Source organism: Phoca vitulina, unplaced genomic scaffold (genome assembly GCF_004348235.1).
Source record: "Phoca vitulina isolate PV1807 unplaced genomic scaffold, GSC_HSeal_1.0 scaffold37, whole genome shotgun sequence".
Classification (NCBI taxonomy): Eukaryota; Metazoa; Chordata; class Mammalia; order Carnivora; family Phocidae; genus Phoca; species Phoca vitulina.
In genome coordinates, this window is record NW_022589740.1 from 12015033 (window position 1) to 12032038 (window position 17006).

Below are 17006 nucleotides of genomic sequence, written 5' to 3' on the forward strand. Positions count from 1 at the left end.
GCTCCCTGCTCAGCAGGGGGTCTGCTTCTCCCTCTCCCACTCCCCCCTCTTGTGCTCTCTCTCTCTCTCGCTCTCTCTCTCAAATAAATAAATAAAATCTTTAAAAAAAATAAAAATAAAAATAAAAAATAAAGAAAAATTTTTTTAAATAAAAAAATAAAGTCTATCGACACAAAAGGGGGCACTGTGTCCTTGTATGGCTGACCTTTGAGAATTTTATAAATTTACGTTCTTGGGTATTTATCAGGAAACAAAAAATCAAAGGTTCTTAAAATAAGGCAGATGGTTTTGAAACTACATGGTCACCAACTTCCGATGGTCTGACTTACTCGTTCAACTTCACGATGGTGCGAATGTGAAATGCATTCAGTAGAAACTATACTTCAGATTTCAAATTTGGATCTTTTCCTGGTCCAGCCAGAAGTGGTATGAGACTCTTTCATGATGCCAGGCAGAGACAGGGAGCCGAGGCCCCCGGTCAGCCCAGCGATCACGAGGGTCAACAACCGATACACTCACAACCATTCTGTACCCAGACAACCATTCTGTTTTTCACTTCCAGCACAGTACTCAATACATGACACGAGATATTCAACACTTCATTATAAAATGGGCTTTGTGTTGGATGATTTGGCCCAACTATAGGGTAATGTGGGTGTTCTGAGCACGTTTAAGCTGGGCTAGGCTAAGCTATGATGTTCGGTAGGTTAGGTGTACTAAATGCATTTTTGACTTAAGATATTTTTGACTTATCGTGGGTTTATCCAGATGTAACCCCATCATGAGCTGAGGAAGATCTGTATTGTGAACGGAAGTTACACTGGACACAAAATGAGAGGCCACGGACTTCTCTGGTCAATGGAATTGATGTTGTCACAGATCGGGTTCCCAGGGAAGCAGGCTCTGAGACAGAGTGGCAAGATGTTCATTAAAAAATGTCCATGAGGTCAACACCTTTGGAGGGAGGGACAGGAAGCAGGATGGGACAGAGGGAAAAGTTGAGCTGCCATGTGAACCCAGCAACGGGCTCAGCCAACCTCTGAATTATTGCCCCTAGATGCCGGAACTTTACATAGCCTCCTGAATTAGTCATTGGATGTGGTGCGCCCTGAGAAGTGGCATGACCTTGGGCAAGGCGGCTCAGCAGCCCCAGGCAGACCAAGGCAGACCTGGAGAGGGCTGGCTATGGATAACCCTCAGAGCTGGGCAGCCAGTCCTCCCTTGAAGCCAGATCTGGTAGCCTAGTACCAGTAGGTAGTCGCCTACTCCCTCACTGGTGTTCTGTCCTTTCCACATGAGGAGGGAAAGCCCGAGGATGAGTGAGATGCTCACATGATGCCTCTTGTTTGTTGTCCTGGTGGTGGTAGTGCTCACAGTCTTGATGAAGGACAGCACATTGGCTAAGAGTGGAGGCCCTTCAGTCATGCGGCCTGGGTTAGAACCACAGGCCATAGCTCCCTGCAAGACAACTTCAGACAAAGATGCCCAGCCTCTCTGTGCCTATGTCTTCATTTAAAAATGGGAATAGGGGCTGGGTGCCTGGGTGGCTCAGTCAGTGAAGCGTCTGCCTTCAGCTCAGGTCATGGTCTCAGGGTCCTGGGATTGAGCCCCACATTGGGATCCCTGCTCAGCTGGGAGTCTGCTTCTCCCTCTACTTCCCCCTCTTCTGCTCCCCCAACTTGCATGCTCACACTCTCTCTCAAATAAATAAAATCTTTATTTTTTTTAGAAGATTATATTTACTTATTTGACAGAGACACAGCGAGAGAGGGAACACAAGCAGGGGGAGTGGGAGAGGGAGAAGCAGGCTTCCCACTGAGCAGGGAGACGGATATGGGACTCGATCCCAGGACCCTGGGATCATGACCTGAGCTGAAGGCAGACGCTTAACGACTGAGCCACCCAGGTGCCCCTCAAATAAATAAAATATTTTTTAAAAAATGGGAATGGGGGCACCTGGCTGGCTCAATGAATAGAGCATGTGACTCTTGATGTCAGGGTTGTAAGTTCGAGCCCCACATTTGGCATAGAGCTTACTTTGAATGGATGAATGAATGAAAGAATGATAGTACCTAGACCATGCAGTTGTTATGAGGGTTAACTATCATAACACTATAAGGGGCTTAGCCGAACACCTCATAAGTGCTCAGCATACTGTGTCATCAGTGCCTCTGGCCCTCTCTTCTTTAGCCTTCCATGATTGGCTAAGTTAGAATCTTCTATCAGGTTACACTCACAATGACTTTTTGGTGGGGATTGGAAACTGAGTACTCTAAGATCCAGGCTGGAGGTGAAGGCCATGAGAAACATACGATGAACATGATCTAAAGGAGGCTGGAACTTTCTTTTTAATGGTGAAAAACAACAGCTACACTCCAAACATGCCTTATTCTTTCAAGCTCTCTGGCTCTGTATGCATGCCCCTTTCCCCATCTTTCGGCAATGCCAGTTCTCCCAATCCGTACCCTGGCCGGCCCGTCCCTTACCACGCTTACCACTGTCCTCTTACCTCCTGAGAACTAGATCAAATGTGACCCTCTTTGTGAACATTCTGGGGTCCGTCAGGGCCTCCCCTCAACTCCAATGGCTCTGTATCCACATCGGTTACACCCCGGCCAGCACCGCGCCATGATGGTCAAGTACGTACCCCAGCCATCCCCATCCTGCCCCTTTCCTTGCAGCTGGTAAACTGGACACCTGAAGAAACAGATTTAAGATGGAACCTCCTCAGGGCGCCTGGTGGCTCAGTCGGTTAAGCGTCTGCCTTCGGCTCAGGTCATGATCCCAGGGTCCTGGGATCGAGCCCCTCATCGGGCTCCCTGCTCGGCAGGAGGCCTGCTTCTCCCTCTCCTGCTCCCCCTGCTTGTGTTCCTGCTCTCACTGTCTCTCTCTCTCTCTCTCTCTGTGTCAAATAAATAAATAAAACCTCGAATTTATTTATTTATTTACTAAAGTTTATTTATTTATTTTGTAATCTCTACACCCAACGTGGGACTCGAACTCACCACCCTGAGATCAAGCTCACATGTTCTTCTGACTGAGCCAGTCAGGCGCCCCAAAGCCCATTCGTTTTTAAATCCTAAGGGTCTAGCACAGTGTTTCGAGAGTGACATTGCGTGCTGTGTGGACGGCAGAGGAATTCGCAGAGCCCTGCAAGACGGGGAGAGGATCAAACACCAGATCTGGAAAGAGCTTGTACACCTCCGCATTCAGCACTTTAGTGCCGCTGCTTGCTTTGTATGTCCCAGCTCCAAACCCTTTGAAGGCAGAACCTCCCTTGACTACCAGCCACTCTTCCCCTCTCTACTTCCACCCCCACCCCGCCACCACCAGGCTATTAGAACTTAATCCCTACAAACAGCATTTCATTCTATGAGGGTCTGAACAGATTGTTTTCAAATCTCGTTTTTCTGTTCATACTTGTTCCCGGCTACATTTAGCGTCTGGGTATGGAAATGATTCTCCAGGTGACTAATGCTTCTCCAGGAAGGTGTTGATATGCTGTTTGCTATCCTCACCTTAATTAAAAGTCTTAGAAGAATTTTCCCCCATTGACCGAATGCAATAACATTACGGAATGTTAGTGTGACCTTTCTCCACTGGGGTACCACTGAGTGTCTACAAAACCATCTTTTCTTTCTTTATGTCCTTGCATCCAACTAACCTCATTCTCACACTTCATCAGCTTGTCGTGAAGACTGTGTGTTTCCAGTTAAACTGTCTGGATCTTTGCTTTAAACTATGATGTAAGCAATTCTGCTATAGCTAAAACTCTGACACAGTCTTTTCAGAAAGAGGAGAAACATTTATTTATTTATCAGCCTCCAAAATCTGTTGGGTAAGTAGGAATGAAACCTCTTTTCTTTTTCTCATTTGAAAACACAGCCTTCTACTCTGAAAAAAGTGATATTCCATTCTGATTCCTATGCAATATATTCAAAATATGCACAAAATCATTTTAAGTTATATGCTATCTCTATATAACTTTGTTGTTGGCGCCCAGAACCAATATCTAGAACGTCTTCACAATTGAAGACACTGTCCCTGAGAAGGGAAATAAGTTGCCTGAGGTCACTCAGCTAGAATAAAGTTGCTACTGTAACGTATTTTGTATTAAGATTTTCTTTTACCATGTCTAAGGTATACGCAGCATTGCCGCCATTATCTTATAGGTTTGCTGTTTGAGGATTAGATGATATATGTAAACTGAAGAAATACACATGAGAAATGTACCATCTTTTTGTTATATTCACAAATGGATGTGTACTGAAAGATTTTAAATAGTGAATTAGCGTAAGAATTGAGAAAGCTGATTATGCATAAAGTACATAATTTAAAGTAATACCAACATCCTGGGACACCTGGCCGGCTCAGTGGGTAGAGCATGTGACTCTTGATCTAGGGGTTGTAAGTTCAAGCCCCATGTTGGGCACAGTGTCTCCTAAAAAATAAAAATTTTAAAAAAATTTTTAATAAAATAAATAAATAATACCAACATCCTGAAATCATGTATTATCTCCTGGGTTTTATCCCTTCCTTCCTGTTCCTCCCCTCCAGGCTACCAATAAAGAAGCACAAGCTCACTGTACCCTGAAAGATTAAGAATCTTGTGTACTCATCAAAGAAGCAGAATTAGAAAGGAGAAGCAAGATTAGCAGCACCTTACCTGCATAAATTCATAGCTGTCAAATTCCCCAAAGTATATTGTATAAAAGCTCCCCGCAGGGGCACCTCATTGGCTCAGTCAGTTAAGTGTCCAGCTCTGGATCTCAGCTCAAGTCTTGATCTCAAGGTCATGAGTTCAGACCCCAGATTGGGCTCCAAGTTGGACGTAGAGCCTACTGGAAAAAAAAAAAAAACTCTCTGAATTTTCCATAGTTACAATTAAAAACTAACATACAAGAAAAAAAATAATAGATCCTACAGTCTCAGGGCCATCTGGATGACAAAACAGCTCTTCAGGAAACTTGAAGTCACCAATGATTTGAAAATCCACAGTGAACAACCTGTCAGAAGTTCCTCTTTGTCTACCTCAATTCCACAAATCTCCTTTGTGATATGTCCACATTCCTCTCTAAAGAAATGAACATGAAACTATTTTGGAAAGATAATCAAGATTACTTGAGACAAAGGACAAATACTATATGATTCCACTTATATGAGGCGCCTAGAGTAAACAAATTCATAAAGATAGAAAGTAGAGGGGCGCCTGGGTGGCTCGGTTGGTTAAGCGACTGTCTTTGGCTCAGGTCATGATCCTGGAGTCCCTGGATCGAGTCCCGCATCGGGCTCCCTGCTCTGCAGGGAGTCTGCTTCTCCCTCTGACCCTCCCCCCTCTCATGTGCTCTCTCTCATTCTCTCTCTCTCTCAAATAAATAAATAAAATCTTTAAAAAAAAAAAAAGATAGAAAGTAGAGTGGTGCCGGCCAGGGGCTAGAGGAGAGGGGCATTGTTACTATTTAACAGATACAGAGTTTCAGTTTGGGAACATGAAAAAGTTGCAAAGATGATGGTGGTGGTGGTGCACCATAGGAATATATTTAATACCACTGAAACTTACACTTAAAAATAGCTAAAATGGTCAATTTTATGTTGTCACAGAAAAAAAGATTGCATCTTGAAATATTATAACCTAACAAAAGTCATCAAATATTTCTCCAAGTTTCTAAGAGTACAATGGGAAAATGACAAAAATAAAAAAATCTGATTTTATGTTCCATTTGGATGTAAGAACTTACTGCAACTTTAAACGGAAGCACTGTTTTCAGAAAACTGTTAAAATGCACTACTAAGGTGGTTGCTGGAGGGCTCAGTCGATGGAGCCTGTGGCTCTTGATCTCTGGGTCATGAGTTCAAGCCCCACGTTGGCTGTAGAGATTAGTCTAAAAATTAATAAATAAATAAAAATGTACTACAAGGCGCTTAAAAATGGAGGAAGGAATTTCAGCCCTTTCCATGATCACATCAACACAGGTTTTCTTGTGTGGATGAGCTGAATACAGCTTAGGAAACTCAGAGCTCAGTTATTTATACAACAAATATTTATTGTTGGCCAACGTGCCAAACGCTGACAGATTTTGGCGGTAAGACAGCAGAGCTAATGCACTCCTGTTGGGAGTTCCTCTCTCTCATCGAAGGAAGCTGACAAGTAAGTAAACCAGTAAGCAAATGATAATACAGATTGTGATAAACTCTCTAAAGGACATAAGCAGAATTATGAATGGTGAGTGGGACAGAAGACATTGATGGCCCTCAATGACCCACGCTCCCAGTATTCATGCTCTTGTGAGGTACCCTCCCATACTAGCTCTGCACTTGGCCATGTGACTTGCTTTGGCCAATGCAACAGTGGTGGGGTGATGTAAGCAGAGGCTTCAAAAGCATTTGCACAAGTGGTTGGGGTTGAGGTGGGGGAAGGGGTATTTAAGATCCCATGGTCAGGGAATACAAAGATAGTGGTAGTTAAGATCTAAAGGATATGAACCCTGAGAACAAAACTTTGAAAAGGAAGATGCAGTATAATGGTGAAAAAGGAGGGACCAAGGAAGATGAAGCCCTGAGGATGGGAAATCCAGGCTTGGAATATTGTGGACCCAGGAGAGACTGATGGTGAACTTTTTGCATAATTTCTGCTTGGACTGGCCTTATCTGGATACGAAATAAATCATAAGAAGAAGCCATAAAGGTTGACGAATTTTCTGGACAGATTCCTTGCTTTATAAAGAAATATTTAAAATATTGCTAAGCTGAAAATAAGCAACAGATTTTTTTAAAGACTTATTTATTTATTTTAGAGAGTGTGCACGCACATGTTGGGGGGGGAGGGTCAGAGGGAGAGGATCTTCAAGCTGACTCCCTGCTGAGCACAGAGCCCCTCCCAGCTCAATCCCAGGACACATGAGATTATGACCTAAGCCAAAACCAAGGGTCGGAGGCTTAACCGACTGAGCCCCCCAGGGTCCCCAATAAGCAACAGTTTTAAGAAGGCCAAGCAGCTTTCACTTTTATGTCTTTGGAAGCCCTGAGTTACCATGTTAAAATCTGGCTACCCTGCCAGAGAAACCACATGTAGAGAGTGTTGTGCCTTCACTTTCTCAAACTGAGAGACCATGTGGGGAAAGAGGACCCAACACATAGTGAGAAGGAAGACCCAGCCATCTCAGTATCCCTGTTGAGTCCAGCCCCACCTGCCCCACCAAATAAATGCAGGCATATGAGTGACCCACTGGTAAGAACAGCAGAAGAACTGCCCAGCTGATTTCCGAATCCAGATTTCAGAATCACGAGCCAGGGAAATAGTTGTTATTTGAAGCCACTGAGTTTGGGGTGGATGCTATGCAACAATAAAAAAAAAAACCTCAACCAGTGGTTCTTGAATGGGGATGATTTTGGCCCCCAGAGGATATCTGGCAATGTCTAGAAGCCATTTTGGTTGTCACACTGTGGGTAAAGTGGACAGATGTCCGGCATGCTGCTAAACATCGTACGATGGGGGTGCCCGGGTGGCTCAGTCGTTAAGTGTCTGCCTTCGGCTCAGGTCATAATCCCAGGGTCCTGGGATCGAGTCCCGTGTCGGGCTCCCTGCTCAGTGGGGAGTCTGCTTCTCCCTCTGCCACTGCTCCCCCCCCACCACCACTTGTGTTCATGTTCTCTCTCTCTCAAATAAATAGAAATTTTAAAAAATAACATCCTACAATGCACAGGACAAAGAATTATTTGGCCCAAGATGTCGATAGTGCCATGGATGAGAAATGTGGATCTACATGAAGGGTATATGTATTTACGACTTTGATAAATAATTGTCAGTCTTTCGTGGAGCCTCTGCCCATGTATTTTCTCCAGAGCAATTATGAGAATGTCTCTCACCAGCAGCATTTATCACCATGTACATGGATATGTAGATATAACTACCGACATAGGTATAGATATGGCACCTATTTTTTTTAAAGATTTTATTTATTTATTTGAGAGAGAGAGAATGAGAGAGAGAAAGAAAGAGAGCACACATGAGAGGGGGGAGGGTCAGAGGGAGAAGCAGCCTCCCTGCTGAGCAGGGAGCCTGATGCAGGACTCGATCCTGGAACTCCAGGATCATGACCTGAGCCGAAGGCAGTCGCCTAACCAACTGAGCCACCCAGGTGCCCTGCATCTATTTTTGTCATAGGAAAAATACCATCACTCTGGCATGTATTTGTGTAATCATAATCAAGGATGAGGGTCCTTTCCCATATACAAGAGTCGTGTGTAGTTCCTCTGCTGTGACTTGTCTTTCATACCCTTTGCTCCTTTTTCTACTGGGCTGTTGTGCTTATTTGTCATTGATTTGTAAAAGCTCTATATATGTTAAGGAAATTACCCCTTTGTTTGTGATTTGAGTTGAAAGTATGATTTCCCAGTTTCGCAGACTGATGCAGAGAGGTAAATAGCTAGAAAGCAAACTATACTAAGACAAGCACACTTAAATGAAAAAACATGTTTGTAAACTACAGCTTGAACCAGTGTAAGAAACTAACAAGGGGGGAGCCTGGGTGGCTCAGTTGGTTAAGCGTATGCCTTCGGCTCAGGTCATGATCCCGGGGTCCTGGGATCGAGCCCCGCATCGGGCTCCCTGCTCCACGGGGGGCCTGTTTCTCCCTCTCCCACTGCTTGTGCTCTCCTGCTCTCTCTCTGCCAAATAAATAAATAAAATCTTAAAAAAAAAAAAAAAGAAAAGAAAAGAAACTAACAAGGGATGTGTTGGCAAAAACCACACAATGAGGGACAGAGAGAAGCAGCGTGTAGGGGGCTGAAGAGACCGGGTGTCGTTGTCAGGGGAGAGAAAGCCCCATCTGAGGCCAGACTGTGAACCTTCGAGACTGAATTTCAAACTGTAGGAAATTATTTAAAGCAGTGGATGATACCATAGGTCGAAGATCAGGCTCTAAGTTCAGTCTGTAAGTTCCCCTTTACCTTTTGAACCTTTGGAGTCTTGTCCCTCTCTCAGTCTTGCTGATAAAAAAAAATGACTAGCAACGAGAGACACATACTAAGTAAGTGTTCTGGAGCCACACTGTTTCAGATCAAGTCAGCAATACCACCTACTTGCGGTGTGACTTTGGGGGACTTACTTCAGCTCTCTGGGCCTCCATTTCCTTATCTGTAAAATGCGACTAACCGTAGTACCCACCCCTACAGAGTTATTATGACAGTAAATGAGTTAATAAATATGAAGCATTTAGAAGAGTACCTGGTACGTATATGCATATGGTTAAAGTTATTTAATGTTATTGGGGCACCTGGGTGGCTCAGTCGGTTAGGCATCTGACTTTTGATTTCAGCTCAGGTCATGATCTCAGGGTCATGGGATCGAGCCCCATCTCAGGCTCCATGCTCAGCGGGAAGTCTGCTTGTCCCTCTCCCTCTGCTCCTCCCCCACTCATGCTCTCTCTCTCTCTCTCAAATAAATAAATAAATATCTTTAAAAAATAAAAATAAAGTTATTTGATGTTATTAATACACACTAATATACACACATACTTAGTATATTTCAGACAAGTAACACAGTATCTCAGATTTTCAACCACTGTTGTATACAATTATCCTCATTTCACAGTAAAGAAACTGAGGCTCAGGAAAAGGAAATAAGATCCACTTTTTTCATCACCTTTGGGTCATCTCCCAATATTAAAGAAAGTAGTATCTTTACAAGGAAAGCTTGTAGAAAAAAAAAATACCTTACACAGGCGACCAGAAACCATCTTCAAGTATAGGAAGGGTTATCGTGAGGACCAGAAATTAACATTACTCTGTTGCTCCAGGGAGCAGAAGCGCTATCAATGGGTAGAAAAATCAAGGGATGTAGAATTTGGTTCGACCTCATGAAGAAGTTGCTGTTTATACTTTCCAATGTAGCTCCAGTTCCTAGCCCAGTGCTTGGCAACATCTCTCAATAAATATTTGCTGAATGAATGTATAAATGAATGAAGAGCTTTCCAAAATGGCACAGATGGCCTCAGGAGCACTCCATCCCGGCATGTGTAAGAAGAGGCTATAGCTAAGCACCTTACGGAAGGCTAGAAGAAATGCTACTGACATACAACTATGCTACCTGAGTCTTCAGGAAGAGAAATGATCCTAGAGAATACGCAGTAGAGAAGTTCCTCTCAGAACCACTAAGGGACTGAATTCTGGCTTTAAAAGTTTCTGTACTACAGGTGAAAGTAACTTCAAAGGGGACCCTCGTCAAATGCTTCTCGTTGTTTTTGTGGGACACAGGTTTCAAGAGGCAAGACCACTCTAGTGATACTTTATACAGGTAAAATCAAGTAAAGGAAAAAAGCTGTAAGCAGCATGCCTTGGCAAGAAAAAAAAGAGGGTGCCTGGGTGGCTCAGTTGGTTAAGCAACTGCCTTCGGCTCGGGTCATGATCCTGGAGTCCTGGGATCGAGTCCCACATCGGGCTCCCTGCTCAGCGGGGAGCCTGCTTCTCCCTCTGACCCTCCCTCCTCTCATGCTCTCTCTCTCTATCTCATTCTCTCTCTCAAATAAATAAATAAAATCTTTAAAAAAAAAAAAAGAAAAGAAAAAAAAGAAGGAAGGGATGGTTCAAAAGGGCATTGGCAACATATAAAGTTTTAATAGAAATTAGTAATAATTCCCACCATTTGAAGATTTATGATGTGCCAACCACTGTGAGAAACCGAAGTCTCAATGGAAAAATGAGTTCTCTTCCAATTTTTGGAGGTACTGGAGCCGGAGAGGACCAAGTTCAAATTCTGACTGGAACATTTAATGATTGTTTCACTCTAGGCAAGCTTCCCACATCCTCGGGTCTTCAGTTTTGTCACATGTAAATCGACAAAATTGGAGATAAATAACTCCACACAGATAGAACACTAGATGCAAAACGTCTCCCACAGGACCCAGTATATTTTGGCACTCCCCCCCCCCCTCCCCCCCGCCCCCCCCCGCCTAGCCTGTACAATGTAAGGAGCTGCCTATGACAGCTGAGAATGACCAAAGATTAAATGGCTCGCTTCATGAGCCAGGGACTTCTCCATCTCTGGAGGTGTTTATGCACAGGCTACGTGCAAACAGCAACACTTACATAATGCTTCCTACGTGCCAGGAACTGCTGTGTGTGATTTATAGATATTTATGAATTCTGCTGATCCTCCCAACCCTATGAGGTAGATACGACTGTTAGCCACATTTTACAGATGAGGGAACTAGGGAGCAGCTAAGTGGTTTGTGTGAGATGATACCACTAGCAGGTGCCAGAAATTTCAGCCCAGAAGTCCCGCTCTTAACCACTTCACTAACTGCCTGTAAGCAATAGCGTGAAGGACCTTTCGCTCTTAGTGGTTGCGTACTGGAGTCCATGACCTTGACGTTCCTTCCAGCACAGAGATCCCACGCGCCCATAATCTCTGTCTAGTGTGAACAGCTAAAGGGCTTCGACCACGACGGACAGAAGAGCTCAAAGGAGAAGCAGTAGATGCCAGCACGAGGGGCGGCCCCAGGCGCAGCGCGTCCCACGCTCCGAGAGCGCCCCTCGGCCAGGGGCTGCTCAGACCCACAGGACACCTGGCAGGCCAAGGCCGGGCCGCGAAGCGAAGGCGTTTCCCGGAGCCAGACCCTAGGTGTCACCAGTGTGACAGCACGGCCACTCCTCCGTCCGTCCTCTGCACTCGGGCTGCCACAGGAAATAACACTGTCAGCGGCGCGGAGGGGGGCGCTGACGCACGCAGGGCGGAAAGGGCGTGGGTGCGAGAGCCGCGAGCCGGGCTGTTTGTGCCCGCGGCGCCCTGCAGCCGTGCCCCGCCCCCGCCGCCCCGCGTCCCGTCTGCAGCCGTGCGGTGCCCGCCGCCGCGCGTCCCGCCCGCCTCCCCGCGCCCCGTCTGCAGCCGCCCGGCGCCCCGCCGCCCCGCGCTTCCTTGCCCCGCGCCCCGCGGCCCGCGCTTCCTTGCCCCGCAGCGGCTCCAGGAGGGGGGGCTGGCAATCCACCGCCCGGAGCTCCAACTTTGGTTTTAAAGGTTATTGCCGCGGATTTAGGCTTGGGGTTTGGACTTCGAGGGGGAAGGGGAACGTAACAGGACTTTTCTTCGTTTCCCTCTGCCTTGAACTACATTTAGATCTAACGTCTCATGCTAACTCAATCGGCTGGAGAAAATAATAAAGCCGTGCTGACTTACATGTGCATATTAGGTGAAGAGAATGCTTTCACAAACTCTGTCTTGTTTGGTCCTCCTAACACACCTGTGGAATAGACAGGACAAGGGTTAGCATCCCCATTATACAGATGAGAACAGTGAGGTTCGAGGAGACGGTAAACAGGACTCAAAATGGTATTCACTTTGTCTCCAAGAGATTTAAAAAAAAAAATCCGGGGCGCCTGGTGGCTCAGTCAGTTAAGCGGCTGCCTTCGGCTCAGGTCATGATCTCAGGGTCCTGGGATCGAGCCCCGCATCGGGCTCCCTGCTCGGTGGGGAGTCTGCTTCTCCCTCTGCTGCTCCCTGTGCTCGTGCTCTCACGCTTGCCCCCCCCCCAAAATAAATAAATAAAATCCTTAAAAAAAAAAAATCCCTGGTTTTTAAATTAAATACTTTGTATAGTGAGCCCATGTAATATATAAAGACTCGGCATTATTCAAACTCCTTATTCATCATCTCCTTCCCACCCCCACCCCCACCCCCGCCAATATATTTGCTGGTCACAAGAGGAAAAAAGTTATAACCCAGAGCAAGGAAGAAGACAGTTCTAGATGAAAAGAGACTTAAAATACACACTAAGTGCACTAAGTGTGGTTCTTGAGCCAATCCTCATTTGAATGAATCAATGAAAGGGATATTTGGGATCAAATTTGAAATTTTGAATATAGACTAGGAATTAGGTAACATTAAGGAATTATTGTTAATTTTTGTCAGGGATGATGATGGTATTGTAGTTATAAAGAAAAATGTTCTTGTTTTTAGAGCTTCCCTGTGACATCTTTAAAATATGTTAGCGGGATGCCTGAGAGGCTCAGTGCGTTAGTGTCTGCGTTCGACTCAGGTCATGAGCCCAGGATCCTCGGATCTAGTCCCACATGGGGATCTTTGCTCAGCAGGGAGCCTGATTCTCCCTCTGCCTGCCGCTCCCCCTGCTTGTGCGCTCTCTCTCTCTGACAAATAAATAAAATCTAAAAAATAAAATAAAATATGTTAGTAAAAAACTAATACATAAATAATAAACAAAATGAAATACACTAGCAAAAAATAATAAGCATATGTGACAATATACTGACAATTGTTAGCTCTAGGTTACGGATATACATAGAGGCGTTTATCTTACTATTCTATTTTTCTTGAGGTTTAAATTTTTCATAATGAGGTAAAAAAAACTGCTGAGAAAAGCAGTGACTCATTCTTCCTTTTACAGTTAAGCGTCTTTGTCTTTTTAATTTTTTTGTATTTTGACATTTTCCTTGACTGCCTTTCAGTGTACAGAAAATTTGATGGGTGGGGCACCTGGCTGGCTCAGTTGGAGGAGTCGCACATCATGGGTAGAGATTACTTAAATAAATAAACTTTAAAAAAAAAAAAAAGAAAATTTAGTGTGAAACATAAATGGGGGAAGAGGCCTCATGTTACATTTGACTGAAATTCTACAGCTATAATTGTCTTTGATCAGACCCTACAGATTACAAATGGGAGCCTAATACACAGAATGTGAAAAATTCCTCATAAAAGAAAAGAAAATGGTGCTCTGAAGGATTTTTTTTTTTTTTCCTTTTTGCTTCTCATTTTGAAACCATTCAAACTTACAGGAGTTGCAAGAATAGTATGAGGACTCCTGTGGACCCTTCACCCAGATACATCTATTGTTAACACTTTGCCATATTTGCTCACCACTCTTTCTCTCTACACAATTACATGTATTTTTTCTGGACCATTTGAAAGTAAACAGCAGACATCATTCCCTTTTACCCCTAAATGCTTCGGTGTGGATCTCATGGAAATGGGGACTTTTTTACATAACAACACAATTATCAAATTCAGGAATTTTTAGCATATACAGTCCCTACTCAAACTTTGCCAATTGGCCCAACAACGTCCTTTATAGTATCTTACCCAAATCCAGAATTCAGGATCAAACCTTTGTGCATTGCATTTTGTTGGTGCCTCTTTTTAGTTCCTCTTAATCTGGAACAGCCTGTTAGCCTTCCTCTGTCTTTCAGGACATGAACAATGAAGAGTACAGTCCAGTTGTTGTGTATAATTTCCCTTAATTTAGGCAAAAAACCTACAAACGCTCTTTAATTCCAAGAATTTACCAATTCAACCTCTTCTTCAAGAGCTATAATTACACTTACAGGAGAAGAGAAAAATTGAACTGTTAAAACTTGAAAATATAGGGGCGCCTGGGTGGCTCAGTCGTTAAAGCATCTGCCTTCGGCTCAGGTCATGATCCCAGGGTCCTGATCAAGTCCCGTATCCGGCTCCCTGCTCAGCAGGAGGCCTGCTTCTCCCTCTCCCACTCCCCCTGCTTGTGTTCCCTCTCTCGCTGTCTCTCTCACTGTCAAATAAATAAATAAAAATCTTAAAAAAAAAACAAAACTTGAAAATATATATAAAGAACATTATTCTCCCAGAGAAGATTCAGAGAGACCTCACTGGTGAATGAAATTAGTTAAATAAATTTACATGATAATATCAGATTTAAACTAAGTGAAAAGATTAACAGGTGACTAATAATTTGGCAATAAAACATACTACTAAGTGAATCTCTAGTGATGTCTAAAAGTTTGGGTTTCTTTTATTTTAATTTAATTAATTTTTTTTTTTAATTTTATTTTTTACTTTAAAAAAGGGGCACCTGGGTGGCTCAGTTGGTTAAATGTCTACCTTCAGCTCAGGTTATGATCCCAGAGGCCTGGGATCAAGCCCCACATCAGGCTCCCTGCTCAGTAGAGAGTATGCTTCTCCCTTTCTCTCTCTCTGCCTCTCCCCCTATTCATGCTCATTCTCTATCTCAAGTAAATAAATAAAATCTTTAAATAAATAAATAAATATCAAACAGGGGTGCCTGCTCAGTTTATGGAGCATGTGACTCTTGATCTCAGGGTCATGAGTTCAAGCACCACATTGGGCATGGAGGGTACTTTAAAAAACAAAACAAAACAAAAAACAGCAAACAAACAAAAGCCTTAAAAAATAGCATACTTTTTTTTTAATCTGGGATGTGTAAGATATGTTTATACAAAAATAAGAAAATCAAATTACAACTTAAGATATCTTCCACAATGTGGATTCTGAGATAGAAGGAACCTTAGAGATTATCCAAGCAACTGATATTTTACAGGAAAAAAAAAAAAAAAACACCAAAACCCAGACTGTATCCAACAGAAATACTCAGACAAGTGTACATGGGTGTTTGTACAAGGATATTCCCCCAATACTGTTTATAATAATGGGGGGGGAGGAAATGATCTCAATGCCCATCAATGGGAGGGTTTTTTTTTCATTAGGCAAATTTTTCAGAAGTTATTTTTTAAAATTTTGGGGGGGGTTGCTTGGCTGGCTCAGTCAGTGGAGGATACGAGGCCTGATGTCAGGGTCATGAGTTCAAACCCCATGTTGGGCGTGGAGCCTACTTTAAAAAATAATAAAAATAGGGGCACTTGGGTGGCTCAGTTGTTAAGCATCTGCCTTCAGCTCAGGTCATGATCCCAGAGTCCTGGGATCGAGCCCCGCATCGGGCTCCCTGCTCAGCCCCCCTGATTGTGTTCCCTTTCTTGCTAGGTCTCTCTCTGTCAAATAAATAAATAAAATCTTTAAAAAAAAATAAAAAATAATAAAAACAAAGTTTTAAAAATAAGTTCTTATGAGAGGTTTTTTAAAAATGTTTTGTCAATATATTAGACTCTCTATAGCCATTAAATAATAATGCAAATGTATATTTAATGAAACATGCCTATTATTCATGAAATGGTAAAGCAAACTCTAAAATACCATCTTTAGTATAATCCCCCCTTTTTAAAGTAAATGCGTACAGGTGTGTGTGGGAACTGAAAAAAATCTGAAAATAAATATACCAAAATATCACTAGTGATGGATGGCCTCCAGGCAAGACTAGAATTGATTTCAATTGACTATTTTATCTTTAGTAAAGTGTGAATTTTATATCACTTATTATTTCATTAAACAGGAAAAATAAAGTTATTTTCATTGCAAGAAGAAGCAAGTATCTTTTTTTCATTTTTACTCCAACCAGTGAGTATTAACCATGTCCCAAAGCGTGTAGAACAATGCTATGGAATCGTTACTGGCTGAAGACATTATTCTTTTTTTTTTTTTTTTTAAGATTTTATTTATTTATTTGACAGAGACACAGTGAGAGAGGGAACACAAGCAGGGGGAGTGGGAGAGGGAGAAGCAGGCTTCCCGTGGAGCAGGGAGCCCGACGTGGGGCTCCATCCCAGGACCCTGGGATCATGACCTGAGCCAAAAGCAGCCACTTAACGACTGAGCCACCCAGGAGCCCTGAGACATTATTCTTAATATCCAAGATCAGAATTGCAGTAAAGATAACAGGGAAGAAAGCCTATTTGAAAGTGGAATTATGTCACTGGGATCAGAATGTGAAAAAAAAACAAAAACAGAGTATGTCTCACTCATTTGAGAATGACATGCTGTGGGAAATTTTTTGGATGAATGAGTAGAAGGATGGATGGATGGATGGATGGATGGATGGGTGTATGGGTGGATGGATGCACAGATGGAAGAACGGATGGATGTGTGGGTGGACAGATGGGTGAGTGGATGAATGGGCAGATGGATAGATGGACGGATGGATGGGTGGATGGACAGATGGATGGACGGATGGACGGGCAGATGGATGGATGAACGGACTTCAATATGTGTGAATGTGCAAGGCATACCATTCCATAAAGAACTGGAGGCAGCTGGGAAGAAGGTTGAACAGCTAGATCGATCTAGGTTTTCATTCTTTAGTATTTATGGTCAACTTTCACAGTGACTGTACTTT